This window comes from Mustela nivalis (genome assembly GCF_964662115.1).
Source record: "Mustela nivalis genome assembly, chromosome: X".
Taxonomy (NCBI): Eukaryota; Metazoa; Chordata; class Mammalia; order Carnivora; family Mustelidae; genus Mustela; species Mustela nivalis.
In genome coordinates this window covers 4,383,441-4,396,410 of record NC_139040.1, presented here as the reverse complement: position 1 = coordinate 4,396,410, position 12,970 = coordinate 4,383,441, and the positions used below count along the sequence as shown (strand labels likewise).

General features: G+C 55.6%; 1 pseudogene across 1 annotated transcript; it reads right to left on the bottom strand.

The window, feature by feature from the left end:
- Nucleotides 1–841: 841 nt before the first annotated feature.
- On the bottom strand, nt 842–5,483 carry LOC309856047 (melanoma-associated antigen 8 pseudogene; annotated as a pseudogene). The gene is made up of 3 exons (XR_014316620.1): nt 5,416–5,483; nt 2,607–2,670; nt 842–2,435 (listed from the first exon to the last, which is right to left on the bottom strand). The product of XR_014316620.1 is annotated as a melanoma-associated antigen 8 pseudogene (transcript).
- Nucleotides 5,484–12,970: the final 7,487 nt, after the last annotated feature.

Below are 12,970 nucleotides of genomic sequence, written 5' to 3'. Positions count from 1 at the left end.
AGGGCTGTCCGGGACGTGCGCATTCCCCGCTGTCGTCCACAGAACGGTCGTGGAGAAGGTGGGAATAAAGCCCCTGAACCTTCACTGTGTTCAAATACCCTGTGACGGGGCCCGGCACGCTGTACCTTCAGGCCACAGACACTCGGCCTTCTCCACGGCCCAAGGCAAACTGCTCCCGGCGTTTATCCATTTAAGACATCTGTCCCGCCCCAAAAGCACCGGATGCCCAAAGACGGCCACTGTCACCACCCAGCTTCCCCGTGACCGGCAGCACAGAAGCGATCATGGGGCCCCTCTAGTCACAGCCCTGCCGCCCGGGCTGGGTCAGGGGCATTTCCAGGGCCGTCCTCGCCTCGGGAGCAACACCCCCTCACGGCTTCCGCTTCATCCGCAGCTCTCAGGGCACGCCTGCCCACGTTCGTGCCACGACTGGGACTGCTACACACAGTCCCCTATGGCTGGACGTGTCCTGCTCCTAGCGTCCTCCGCATTCAGCCGCAGGGCCTTCCAGACGGTAGAACTCAGCCCACGTCGAGGAATCGAGGAGCCAGTGAGCCGAGCTCCCTGTGTGCTGAGCAGACGCTTCTCCTCCGTTCTTGAAGAACCAAGCCAGGGCAGGAGCCCCGTGTGTGTGCCTCTGCCACGGACACCATGACAGCCAGCGGGGCATCAGAGGCAAGAACCCACACGCTTATCGTCCCCGTTCCTGACCCCCTTCCCCTTCCTATTCCGTTCTTTCGCCTTCCCAACCCACCCCGAGGCCAAGCCCTGTGATTCTGGCCCAGAGCCCAAAACAGGAGGCAAGGTGTCTAGGCTGGTTTCTAGGACACGGCAAAAATCCTTTTTGCTGAAAGATATTTTATGTGTTTATTTATTCGAGAAACAGCACACAGAGAGGGAGAGGGAGAAACAGGCCGACTGAGCGGGGAGCCCGATGTGGGGTTCTATCACAAGATCCTGAGATCCTGACCTGAGCTGAAGGCAGATGCGTAACCAACGGAGTCCCCCAGACGGCCCCGGGACATGACAAAACTCGTAACTCTTGAACTGGGTCAGGACAAACGCTGTGTTGGGGGATGTCACGCACACACTCAGCCACTGAAGCCAATGAAACCTCCTACGCCAAGGAACCCACTGGAGAGCTCACCAGGGACACCGAGCTCTGAACTTGGGAGGCATCGCAGGGAACCGCCCTCCACATCCCCAAAGGAGGCTCTTTGCCCTGCATTTTCCCCCAAACCTCCCTGGCCCTGCACTGCTTCGAAATCCCAGGGCTCTCTCTTCACACACACACACACACACGCACCACAACAGGGAAGAACCAAGAAACAGCCTCACTTCGTGCCCGGAACCCCCAGGACAATCTGCCCACCCCGCCAGGGCCCGGACCGCACCACAGCCGCCCCTGGGGCTCAGGCCCTCCCTTCCTCACGGCTCACAGCCTCTTCAGAGGGGGCCAGGGAGAAAACCGGCAGCCCGGGATAGACCCGCAGCAAATACTCCAGCACCTGCATCCTGCTGGTTTCCGCGTGGGCCCTGGGACCCCACAGGAACTCGTAGCGGGCAGGGTCACTGCCGGGCACCTGCCGGTACTCCAGGTACCCTTCCTGCACCCAGACGTTGGTCAGGAGCTCCCGGGGCTCCCCGAAGATGATGTGCTCCTCGCCGGCATACACCCCCATGACCCCCAGCGCTTCCCACACCACCTCCTCGGGGGCACGGTCGCCCTCCAGGAGGATCACCGCCAGGAGCACCACCAGGAGGCCGGTCTTGGGCGGGCCCTGCTCACCGCTCAGCATCGCATCGCAGGTGAGGCCCAGGACGGTGACCAGGACGTAGGAGTGCTCGCTGGGGTCCACTTCCTTCACCTCCACGCCGAACACCAGCCGCATGCACTCGGACGCCTGGCCCAGCATCCCGGGGAAGGCGGCCTGCTCATCCTCGCCGACGATCGCCAGCATCTCCGCCTGGCTGGCCGGCTCCTTGGTGAGATACTTGAGGAGCAGGAACCCCACCAGGTCAGCTGTCTTCTCCTGGAGTACGTCAGAGACCCGGGGCTCGGCTTCGTCGGACTCCTCCCCGGTGCTGGACCCCTCCTCATCTGAGCTGCTGGAGCCCTGGTCGGGCGGGCTCCAGGCAGTGGCTGCCATGGCCGCGGGCAAGGGGCAGGCCATCTGAGGACTCTGGGGAGGACTCGGGGTCCCCGCAGCAGACCCCTCCTCCTGGGGGCCCAGAGACAGGGCCGAGCAAGAGAGGGAAGGGACGGTGGACTGGGAGGAGGCAGAGGCGGAGGAGGGAGGTAGGGTCTCCTCCCCTCCAGCCCCGCACTGCTGAGCCTCCTCCAGGCCCTGTCCCGGTCCTGGACCGGGGTCTTCCTCCAGCTTCCACAGCTCACTCCTCTGACCCAGGGGCATGGCGATGGTGTCGGGCTGAACCTGAAGACACATGTGGGTGGCTCCTCACGGTGCAGCCCAGCCAGCAGAGGCCCGGATGTCCCAGAGCTGACAGTGGGCTGCGTCGCCCAGGGGTGCCCAGGGGTGCCCTCTGGGTTGGGACCCTGGCGCCAGGCTCACAGCAAGTACCTCACCTTTACCACTGGCACTCACCTGCACCGTGATCTCAGGGACTCCTGCCTCACACCGAGGGCTCAACAGCTGCTTCTCGATACCCCTAGGGGAGAAAAGGAGGAGGCACCTCAGGGGACACCCTTAGAGCACAGCCCTGGGGCCCAGGGCACACAGGAGGGCTGGGTTGGACTCCTGAGTCTGCCACCCGTCCAGGCTGGGCCGTCCCCTCCTTGGCCTCTCAGGGGACTTCTTCCCCCTGCCAGGACCTAAGCCCCACGCCCCTTGGCCCAGAGGCCAAAGAGTCCCAGCAAGACCACGCGGCCCTGAGCCTCCACGGAAGGAAAGCGAGGGGGTCACATCTGGACTGGCCTGCATTAGGTCTACAGGGCTCGTCACGGATCTCCAGGAACGGCTAAACGTGGGCTTCTGTCTATATCGGATGGGTGCGACCCCTCTGTCTATACCTTGACCCCAGGAAGGCCTGGGAAAACTCCTGGTGTTGACTGGAGGCCACCTTCCTGGTGTCAAGGCCTCATCTCATGGAGAAGCCAAAAGGAAAAGCGAGGAGAACTCAGTCTGCCCACCGATGCCCCGTCTCCCCACTGTCCCCCCATCTCCCCATGGCTGACAGAAGTGTGAGGGCAGGCCTGGGCCCTGGGGATCCTGCCTCCTCCACTGACCTGGGCACAGACCCTCCCCTCCCAGAGCCCAGGGATCTGGGGACAAAGAGGGGCTCAGCCCGACAGACCCAGCCCGGGTTCTCAGGGCAGTCAGGTAGAGCTGGCCAGATTTCTTGGCCATCCCCTCCGCGTCCCAAGGGGGTCCTCGTTCCTGTCTCGGGGGTCCCCACATTGATTCTTGCTGTACCAGGGCCTCCTGTGTGTCTCCCAGGTGGGCTTCCTCAGATGACCCGACTCCGACCTCTCCCAGCATGGCCCGCGCCTCCCTGAGAGCTCCCAGAGGACGGTGAGGAGCCACCACGTCCATGTCCGAGGGTCCGTCCCCCACCGTCCGCTTCCAGCAAGATCCCAAAGGGCTGGCAGTGGGGACCGAACCCTCTGTCCTGGGATGGGGATGCCCTCGGGCTCCCGGGAGGCTAATCCTCCTTCTGGCCAGGGCCTGGTCTTCCACGCAGCCCCCAACCTGAGATAGAGGCCATGTGCCCCTCGGCCCGAGACCTCACTCCCCGAGGTCTCTCCACCTTCCAGCCCATGAGACAAGTGAGCATGCCTGCCACCTTGGGCTACTGCTGACCAGTCCTCCCTGGGCTGCCAACCGGGCAAGGCTGGACTCCGGGGCACTGGCTTCTTTGTTGAGAAGGGGGGACCGGGTACGGCCAGTCCTGCCCCAGGGTCCTCATCCTCTCTCCCAGAAGGACCTGAGACCCTCCTCCCCATCCCATGCTCCTCTCTCTCTCTCTTTCTCTCTCTCTCTCACACACACACACACACACACACACACAAACACACACACAAGCCCTCCACACCCCAGGCCGTGTTCCTTCTCACCACATCCCACAGTCTCTCACACCCAGATGTGGACATCAGGACAGGCATGGGCTCCTCCTACACTGGGGCCTCCTCTCCGAATTGAACATGCTGGGGACCAGGATGCCTCAGTCCTCCCTCTGGTCCTCACCTTCCACCACAGCAGGCCCACGGTCTGCCCGGGAGGTCTTGAAGCCCGATGCTTCCACCCAGACCCGCGTCTCTGGGAGACTTGGCGGGAATGCAGGGCTCGCCCGATGTGATCATCTGTCCCTGGGGCCTCCTGGGACCAAATGTGGTCTCTGTCCCCAATCCTGCAGTCCTCCTTGCGGTCCTCGCCTTTCCCCCCAGCCACACACGGTCCATCTCCCCCCTTACGCGTTCTTGAGGCGGTGCTCCATCCTTGTGACCACCGGTCCTCAGAAGCCCTGAGTCTGAAGTGGCCACCCACGGCGTGGGATCGCCCGCCCCAGGAGCCTCCCGTGGCTGAACCAAGCCGCGGTCCAGCGGGCTCCCTGGGGACTCCCTCGGGTCTTCTCGCCTCGAGCCCTAGCGGGTTCCGGGCCTCTCCTGTCTGCTGTCCCGGGGCCGGGGCTCCCACACCAAGGCTATCGCTCCCCTGAGCCCACTGGCTCAAGCCTGTGACCACGATGTGCAGCGGCAAAGCCCAAGAATTCCCAGGGCTGACCGCGGGGGCTGAGATGGGGCGTCCAGGTGTCTCGGGCCTTCTTCCCCTTTCCAACGGGGCTCCCTGGTGCCTATGCCTTTGTGTGCTCTACTGCCCGTGGATCGCCTCCTGGACCCCAGCGCATCCAGCATCCGGGAGACCCAGCTGGGCAAGTGAGGTACACAAACACGCACATACCAACACAAATGAGGAGTCCGTGTCCTACACTAAGACGTCTAGGGGCTGCCTCTGGTTTGGGGTCCAGGGTCCCTCAGACCTCCCTCTGCATCCTCGCCGTGAAGCCCAGCACGGCCTGGGCTGCCCCCTGCCCCTCTGAGCATCAGCGCCTTCTGCCAAGGTCCCCAGGGTCTGTGAGACCCGGATGCGGACGTCTGGACTCGCCACGTGCTCCCATCCCCCTTCCGGAAATTCCCTGTCTCTGGGCTCGGGTCCAGGGTCCCTCAGTCCGCCCTCTGCATCCTCGCCGTGAAGCCCAGCAGCACCTGCCCCCACATGTTTGCCCACGCGAGGGAGGCCCTCTTCCTTCGGCAGAGGTCCCCAGTCACTAGAGAAAGCCTGAGGCGCGAGTCCCACCCTAGGGTATAGGAGACCCCATCCCGCCCAGATGCCTTTCTAAACTGACCCTGGGAACCCAATGCTGTGAGGTCCCCCTGTCCTGCCTCAGTGTTCATACCTTGAATCACATTCGCGCCTGAGCCCTCCCCTCTGACGCCCTGAGATCGGCTCCTTACACCAGGCGCTTTATCCCCAAGAGACCCCGATGCAGAAGTGCGAACTCGCCATGTGCTCCCATCTCCCACCATGGACCTTCCCTGCCTGACTCTGGGCTGGGGTCCTGGGTCCCTCAGTCCTCCCTCTGCACCCTCACCACGAAGCCCAGTATGACCTGGGCCCGCCCCTCTGCCCGCCTGAGGGAGGCACCGCTCCTCCCACCAAGGCTCCGAGTCTTTCCGGGGGGCCCCGAAGCCCCAGTCAGGCCACCAGATCTCTTGGCCTATCCCCCCCGGGCGTACTTCACGGAATGGCCTAGGGAGCCGACGTGGGAGAGGTCCCCTCTGGCCTCCCTCGGGGTTCATACCTTGAATCACATTCGCGCCTGAGCCCTCCCTCTGACGCCCTGCGTTGGGCTCCTTATACCCGGGCCTTTATCCCCGAGAGACCCGGATGCGGAAGTCCGGACTCGCCACGTGCTCCCATCCCCCACCACGGACCTTCCCTGCCTGACTCTGGGTTGGCGCCAGCGTCCCTCAGTCCTCCCTCTGCATGCTCACCGTGAAGCCCAGCAGGACCTGTGCCCTCCCCTCTGCCCACCCGAGGGAGGCCCTTTTCCTTCTGCCAAGGTCCCCAGTCACTAGAGAAAGCCTGAGGCGCGAGTTCCACCCTAGGGCATAGGAGACCCCATCCTGCCAGATGCCTTTCTAAACTGACCCTGGGGCCCAAACGCTCTGAGGTCCCCCTGTCCTGCCTCAGGGTTCATACCGTGGCTCGCAATCGTCCCTGAGATCTCCCCTTTGACGACCTGAGTTCTCCCCTTTGACGACTCTCCTTCGGCTCCTTACACCAGGCGCTTTATCCCCGAGAGACCCGGATGCGGAAGTCCGGACTCGCCACGTGCTCCCATCCCCCACCACGGACCTTCCCTGCCTGTCTGGGCTGGGGTCCAGGCTCCCTGGGTCATCCCTCTGCATCCTCAGCACGAAGCCCAGCAGGACCTGCGCCCGCCCCTCTACCCCACTGAGGGAGGCCCCGCTCCTTCTGCCAAGCCCCCCAGTGTCTCTGAGACCCGGATGCACCAGTCCCACCCCAGCGGCTACGAGTCCCCATCCCGCTCAGGTGCCTTTCCAGACTGACACTAGGGCCTGAATGCTGTGAGATCCCCTCTGTCCTGCCTCACGGTTCATACCTTGAATCCCATTCGCGCCTGAGCCCTCCCTCTGACGCCCTGAGGTTGGCTCCTTACACCAGGCGCTTTATCCCCGAGAGACCCGGATGCGGAAGTCCGGACTCGCCACGTGTTCCCATCCCCCACCACGGACCTTCCCTGACTGACTCTGGGCTGGGGTCCAGGGTCCCTCAGTCCTCTTACATCCTCACCAGGAAACAAAGCACGACCTGCGCCCGCCCCTCTACCCCACTGAGGGAGGCCCCGCTCCTTCTGCCAAGGCCCCCAGTGTCTCCGAGACCCGGACGCGCCAGTCCCCACACACTGGCCATGTGTCCCCATCCCGCCCGGGGCCTGTCCGTACTGGTCCTGGGGCCGACCTCAGTTTCGACCCCTCTGTCCTGGGCTCCCAAGTCCCTCGGTCCTGCCCCCGCTCGGGCACGACCCCATCCCCCCTGACCCCCCAGGGCCTCCCTGGGCCGCGGCCTTCCTGACCCGGCATCCTCGCCCTCCGACCAAGGTCCTCAGCCCCCTCGGACCCCCGAGGCACCTTTCAGCCGACGCCCCCTGTGGCCACCCTCCCCAGGGGCCCCAGGGTCGGTCCGCGGCGGGGCCTGAGGGGCTGCACCCGCTCGGGGCAGGCTGGGCCCCACCGATCTCCCTCAGGTGCCCACACTCGCTCCAGGGAGGGCCTGGGCCCGTCCCTCTGGGGACCCGTGTCCCCTGCCCTGGCCCCGGCGGGAAGGGCTCAGCCGGACGGCGCTGCCCCGGCCCGGGGTCTCTCGGGGCTGCCGCCATGGCCCCCTGGATCCCGGGGGTCCCCCCACGACCCCCACTCGGGGCACCCTCAGGGCAGGGTCTACCTGCACGCCTGGCTGCCGGGCCTGGGCTCCTTCCCTCAGCCAAGCTGAATCCGGCTTCCCGCACACAGGGCCTCGCCTCTCTCAGGCCTCGGAGGCGGAAGTCGGCGCTCGTCACATCCGGACCCCAGAGGAAGGGGTCCCCTAGGGCTGACAGCACCTCCGCGGCGATGGGTCCCGCGTGGGCAAGGCGGGAGCAGGGGAGCGGGGCGGAGGGTCCCTCGGTCCTCCCTGGGCGCCTCGCCTGCCCTGTGGCAACACTGGGCCGCCGCTGACCGCAGACCTGAGCCCCAGCCGGATGGTTTGCGGGGCTCGTGCCGCACCTGCTCACCGGGCCCGGGGTGTCTCAGGGCTGCGGGCAGGGACACCGTGCGCTGGGACATGGCACCCCTCGGCCCTCACCCAGGAGGCCCTCCTCTACCCTTGTGGGACACACGCAGTCACGGGACAGATGCCTGCTGTGGACCCGCAGTGCCCGTGACCGGGGGCCAGGGTCGGAGGAGAAGCGCTCCTTCCAAGGGGCCCCTTCGCCAGCCGCCAGACTTCTGGAACAGTCTGAAGATTTTATAAAAACATTGAATCTACTGACGAGGCTGAGCCTGGGTTTTTAGGGTTATCCACTATTGCGGGGTCCGCTGCAGTGAGTTTTCCTTTGTCGTGCTCGTTCATCCTAAGAAACACAATGTCAGTAGTTAGTTTTTGTACTATATTTGATATGGTATATAAGTATATACAACTTGTAGATTATATGTGTTTAAATACACATGTATTTACATATCACATAGATGTGGACATGGCCGTATATATGCATGTGTGGTACTTTATGCATTTACAAATTATGTACTTATGTATCTGTAGAGTTTATATACTTTATGAAAAATACCTTCTCTTATTATATGATTTGCTTTGATATTTGCTAATGTATTTCAGGCTGACTCTTTGTCTTATATTTCAATAATTGTAGATGGAGCATTCCTTACCACTAAGTTGTATCATGTGGTTATTAGCACAGAGTCTGGAGTGAAATGCCTCATTCATCCCATCTTTCCTGTGTCTGGTTGTTACACCAGGGCTACTGTCATGTGTGCTCTGGGATCCTGCCTCAGGTCTGGGCAGGGAAGCAGAAGCAGAAATTGAAAATTGGTCCCCCTGTCTATCCTGTCGTCTGCATTTACAAAGCCTACGTTCCCTCCCCGCATCCCTGATGTTCCTGAGTCTCCAACCCAAACAGAAGTTCCTCAGTCTTCAGTTTTCCCCAGGGCTTTCTCCTATTTTATTGTTCAGACATTGTTACTCATTCTCTGTGTCTCTTTCAAGACTTCAGTTGTTTTTTTTTTTTTTAAGATTTTTATTTATTTATTTGGCAGAGATCACAAGTAGACAGAGAGGCAGGCAGTGTGTGTGTGGGGGGGGGAGCAGGCTCCCTGCTGAGCAGAGAGCATGATGCAGGGCTTGATCCCAGGACTCTGAGATCATGACCTGAGCTGAAGGTAGAGGCTTAACCCACTGAGCCACCCAGGTGCCCCAAGACTTCAGTTTTTAAGAGTAGTTTTAGTTGCACAGAAATGAAAAAGAAAATTCCTTTTTCATCTTATTCTGATCAAAGTTTTTCCATTAACTAGTGTTGAATTTCTTTGAGAGGACTTTTTGTACCCATTTGTGATCTGATATTTTTAGTTTCATTATTTTGTTAATATAGGTAAATACAGTTGAAAGATTTTTCTTATGTTAAGACATATATTTCTGTTCATTGGGCACAGCCTATTGTCTATTTAATTCACTACTATGTTGAATATGCATACATTTACTTAGGATATTTGCTGCTATATGTGCAATTTTTGCTTAAGTGTTCTTTCAAGGTGGGTTTCTCCTCTAGCATTTACATTCAGGAGCACTAGCTTGGGGAAATGAATAGAAAAAAAATTCCCATATTCTTCTCCACTTTGAGTTTACCTAACATAAATTCTCCCCAACCATTTGGTAGAACTAGCCTTGAAAACTGACTTGCCCTGGAATATATGATGGTTGCTTGAGCTCATAATATGGTTTCAATTTATAATGTTCAATTAAGGTTTTCTATTTCTTTATGGAAAATTTGTCAATTTTTTCCCTAAAAACCACAATCCATTTTACTTAGGTTTTCAAACTTAATGACATGATATTTACAAATAAAAATTTTTACTGCAGAAAGTCTCAAACGTGTAAACAGTGGGGAATAGAATAGTGAACCCCATATACCTGACAACCAGGGTCAACATTCTTCTATACATGAGCAATCAAGCTCCAAATATACCCCCACCTACCTGGTATCTCAGATGCTAGGATATTGTAAAGTATATCCAAAATGTACCTTTTCATTATTCAGTACTTTAGTATGAATCTCACAAAGATAAGTACTCTTTTATTAAACATAAAGCCACCATGATTATCACTAAATAACTCTTTAATACAGTGAAATGGGTTTGTTTTTCACACTTTTCAGGCAAGCATATGCTCTTTTTTAAATGCAGTTTCTTTGAATCAGTATCAAAATATGTTCTATACATTTTGACTATTCACATCCCTGAGTCTTTTCATATATACAGGCTCTCAGTCATCACCTCTTGCTTGACAAATATTTTGTTCAAAATAAAACACCCCTTGTCTTTTGTCCAGTTTCCCATTGTGTGCATTTCACTGAATGCAACTTTTCTCTTTTTGACATTATTCATTTGTCTTTCCATGTTTTCCACTTTTTTTTTTCCCAGTAGAGCCTCTTGGCATCTTAAACATAGTTGTTTTACATCCTCTGTTAGTTCCAAAATTATTGTCATATTTGAATCTGTTAATTCCAACGTATGTGTCACATTTGAATCTAGCTCTGATATTTGTATTGTCTGTTCAAATCATGTATTTCCTCGCCTTTTGGTCTTGTAAATTTTGGTTTCGAGTTGAATGTGTTGTGTGGGGTAATAGTAACAGATGTCATTATGTCTCATGTGTCATTTATGTTGATCTGGCTGGGAGTTGGGTGTTATTTCTTGTAGCTATCGGTGCCAGAAGCTTTGATTCTTCCAGTGTCCTTGTTTTTGTTTTCCCTCTCGGATTATGACAGCTGTACAATAATAACATAAGATAATGACAATAGGGGAAACTGGATGCAAAGTATATGAGAATTCTCTTTACTATCTTTATGATAATTTTGTCAATTGAAAACTTTTTAAAAAATGTAATAGAAGTCACTCCTTGGACTCCACTGGAAATAACAAATGCAAGCACTTCTTCCTCTAAGAATTGACCCTCCAAGGGAAAGAATTAAGCTTTTATCTTGCTTTTCTTCTACTAACTGTATTACTACATAACGCAATACCTGTAGTAAATGCAGTGGAGCTCTTACTGGAGGATTCCAGGTGAGGAAAGTGCAAGGCATGATAGGAAAAAGGAAATGACCATTTGCAAGCCCAGGAATGTAACTGATGTAGTTCATGATAACTGATGGGTGCAATCACTGGGTGAAAGTTTGATGATGTACTCTACAATGCAGGCATGAGGTGTCACCGCCTGAATCCTCTGTTCAGTGAGCTTCTGATCAACAGTAGAAGAACCTGAAGTGATATGCCTTCTGTTAGAATGCCCTAGGAAGCACACAGTACTACCTAGGAGTACTTTCCTCCCAAAATCTTGAACTTGCTTCTGGCCTCCCACTGGGGTGAGTTACAGTGCCAGGAAATACAGCTCTCTGTTAAAGTGACTATGCCCCTCAGTGAAGGCACAGGGTCTTTTCTGCGAAAAGAGCTCTAGACATCAGCAGAAAGGTGTTTACTTTGTTCTGCACACAGTCTGCTCAAGAAAGGCACCATTTTCCTGTCTACCACAGTGATGCCACAACAAGACAACAGCCTTGCCTATTCCAAGTCAATGGTGTTGGTCTTTTGCTTTATCTTTGAACCTGCATTTGCTCCCTATCCGCTAGGTCAAGTCAGAAACCTAAGATAAAAACCTCAATGCAACAAGTCAGTTCACGGTACCAGTGCCACTGATCTTGCTGCAAGGCTACCCTTGGGTCAGAGGATCAGGCCCTCCAAACTAGTCTCTCAAGAGCCCTGCCTCCTACTCTCTGTTGCAGAGCCCTGAGCTACTGCATGTTTTGTTCTCCCCTGGGCATTTGCTTTTGTCAGGCTGCTAGTATTCCTCTTGAGACATCTTCAAGTCTCTCCTTCAATGTCACCTTTTCCATGAGTCCTTCTATGTATACTTAAACCTAAATTGAAATCCCTCCTTCCACCCCATCCCCAACACTCCTTATTCAGTTCTGTGAATTCAATTTGTTTCCATAGCATTGATCACTATTCAACCTACTTCACCTTTTACTTTGTTCCATGGTTCATTTCAACTCTACAGCCTTACACACATTAGATTATAAGCACTCCAGAGGCAACAAATTAGTTCAATGCTGTATCCTTAGAGCCTCAAGCAGTGCCTGGCACATAGTACATGCTCACCACTTATTTTAAGAATGAATAAAGAACTTCCAGCTCTAAGGTCCTAGTATTTGGAGCCCCTCTTCCCTAAACCCTATTGGCATTTCTAACCCCCACAACTACCCAAATGGGCAAAGTTTGAATGCTTTCCACCATCCTCTAATTATTGGATCATGGACAAGGTAAGCAACTGAGCTTTCTGGGGACTCTGGAGACCCCTTGTCCCAGTCCCTGGTTGGTGCTCCTGGTATTCTGGTGAAGTCAGCATGGCAGGATTCCAAACTATGGCTGACTGCACACTCTCTCCTGCCAGCAGGCAGCTATGGCCTTCATGCTTATGCTCTTCTCCTCTTTCCTGTTGGCTCAGATTTTTAAGTTGCTATGGTCAAGGACTCGTGAATCCTTGGGTTGGGCCACAAAAGGTTTTACAAATAGCCAGTTCACACAGCACATGCCTATTGATTCCTGGGTATGGTCTGGAGAGCACACTCATATTCACCAATGATCTTTTTTTTTTTTTTAAAGGTTTTTTTTTTTTAAGATTTTATTTATTTATTTAACACAGAGAGAGATCACAAGTAGGCAGAGAGGCAGGCGGGGGGGGGGAGCAGGCTCCCTGCCGAGCAGAGAGCCCAATGCAGGGGGCTCAATCCCAGGACCCTGAGAACCATGACCTGAGCCGAAGGCAGAGGCTTAACCCACTGAGCCATCCAGGCACCCCTCACCAACGATCTTGATGAGACTTCCCTAGACAGAGTAGGAAGGGGAGTAGCCAACATGGTTTGCAAGGTTACTTTCAAACCAAAATACTCTAACCACTAGAATTTCTCCCCATCACCAAATACAGGTGCCCTCCTTGCCTTTGCACATACTGTTCCTTGCATCTGAAGGTGTTGGAGATACAGTACTTGCAAGAAGAAAGGCTTTTTCTCATTGTGCTGTCCTCCATGATAATGCCAAAGGATATCCTCATCATGAGAAGACATCAGACACACTCAGACTGAGGTACATCCTAACAAAACTGGA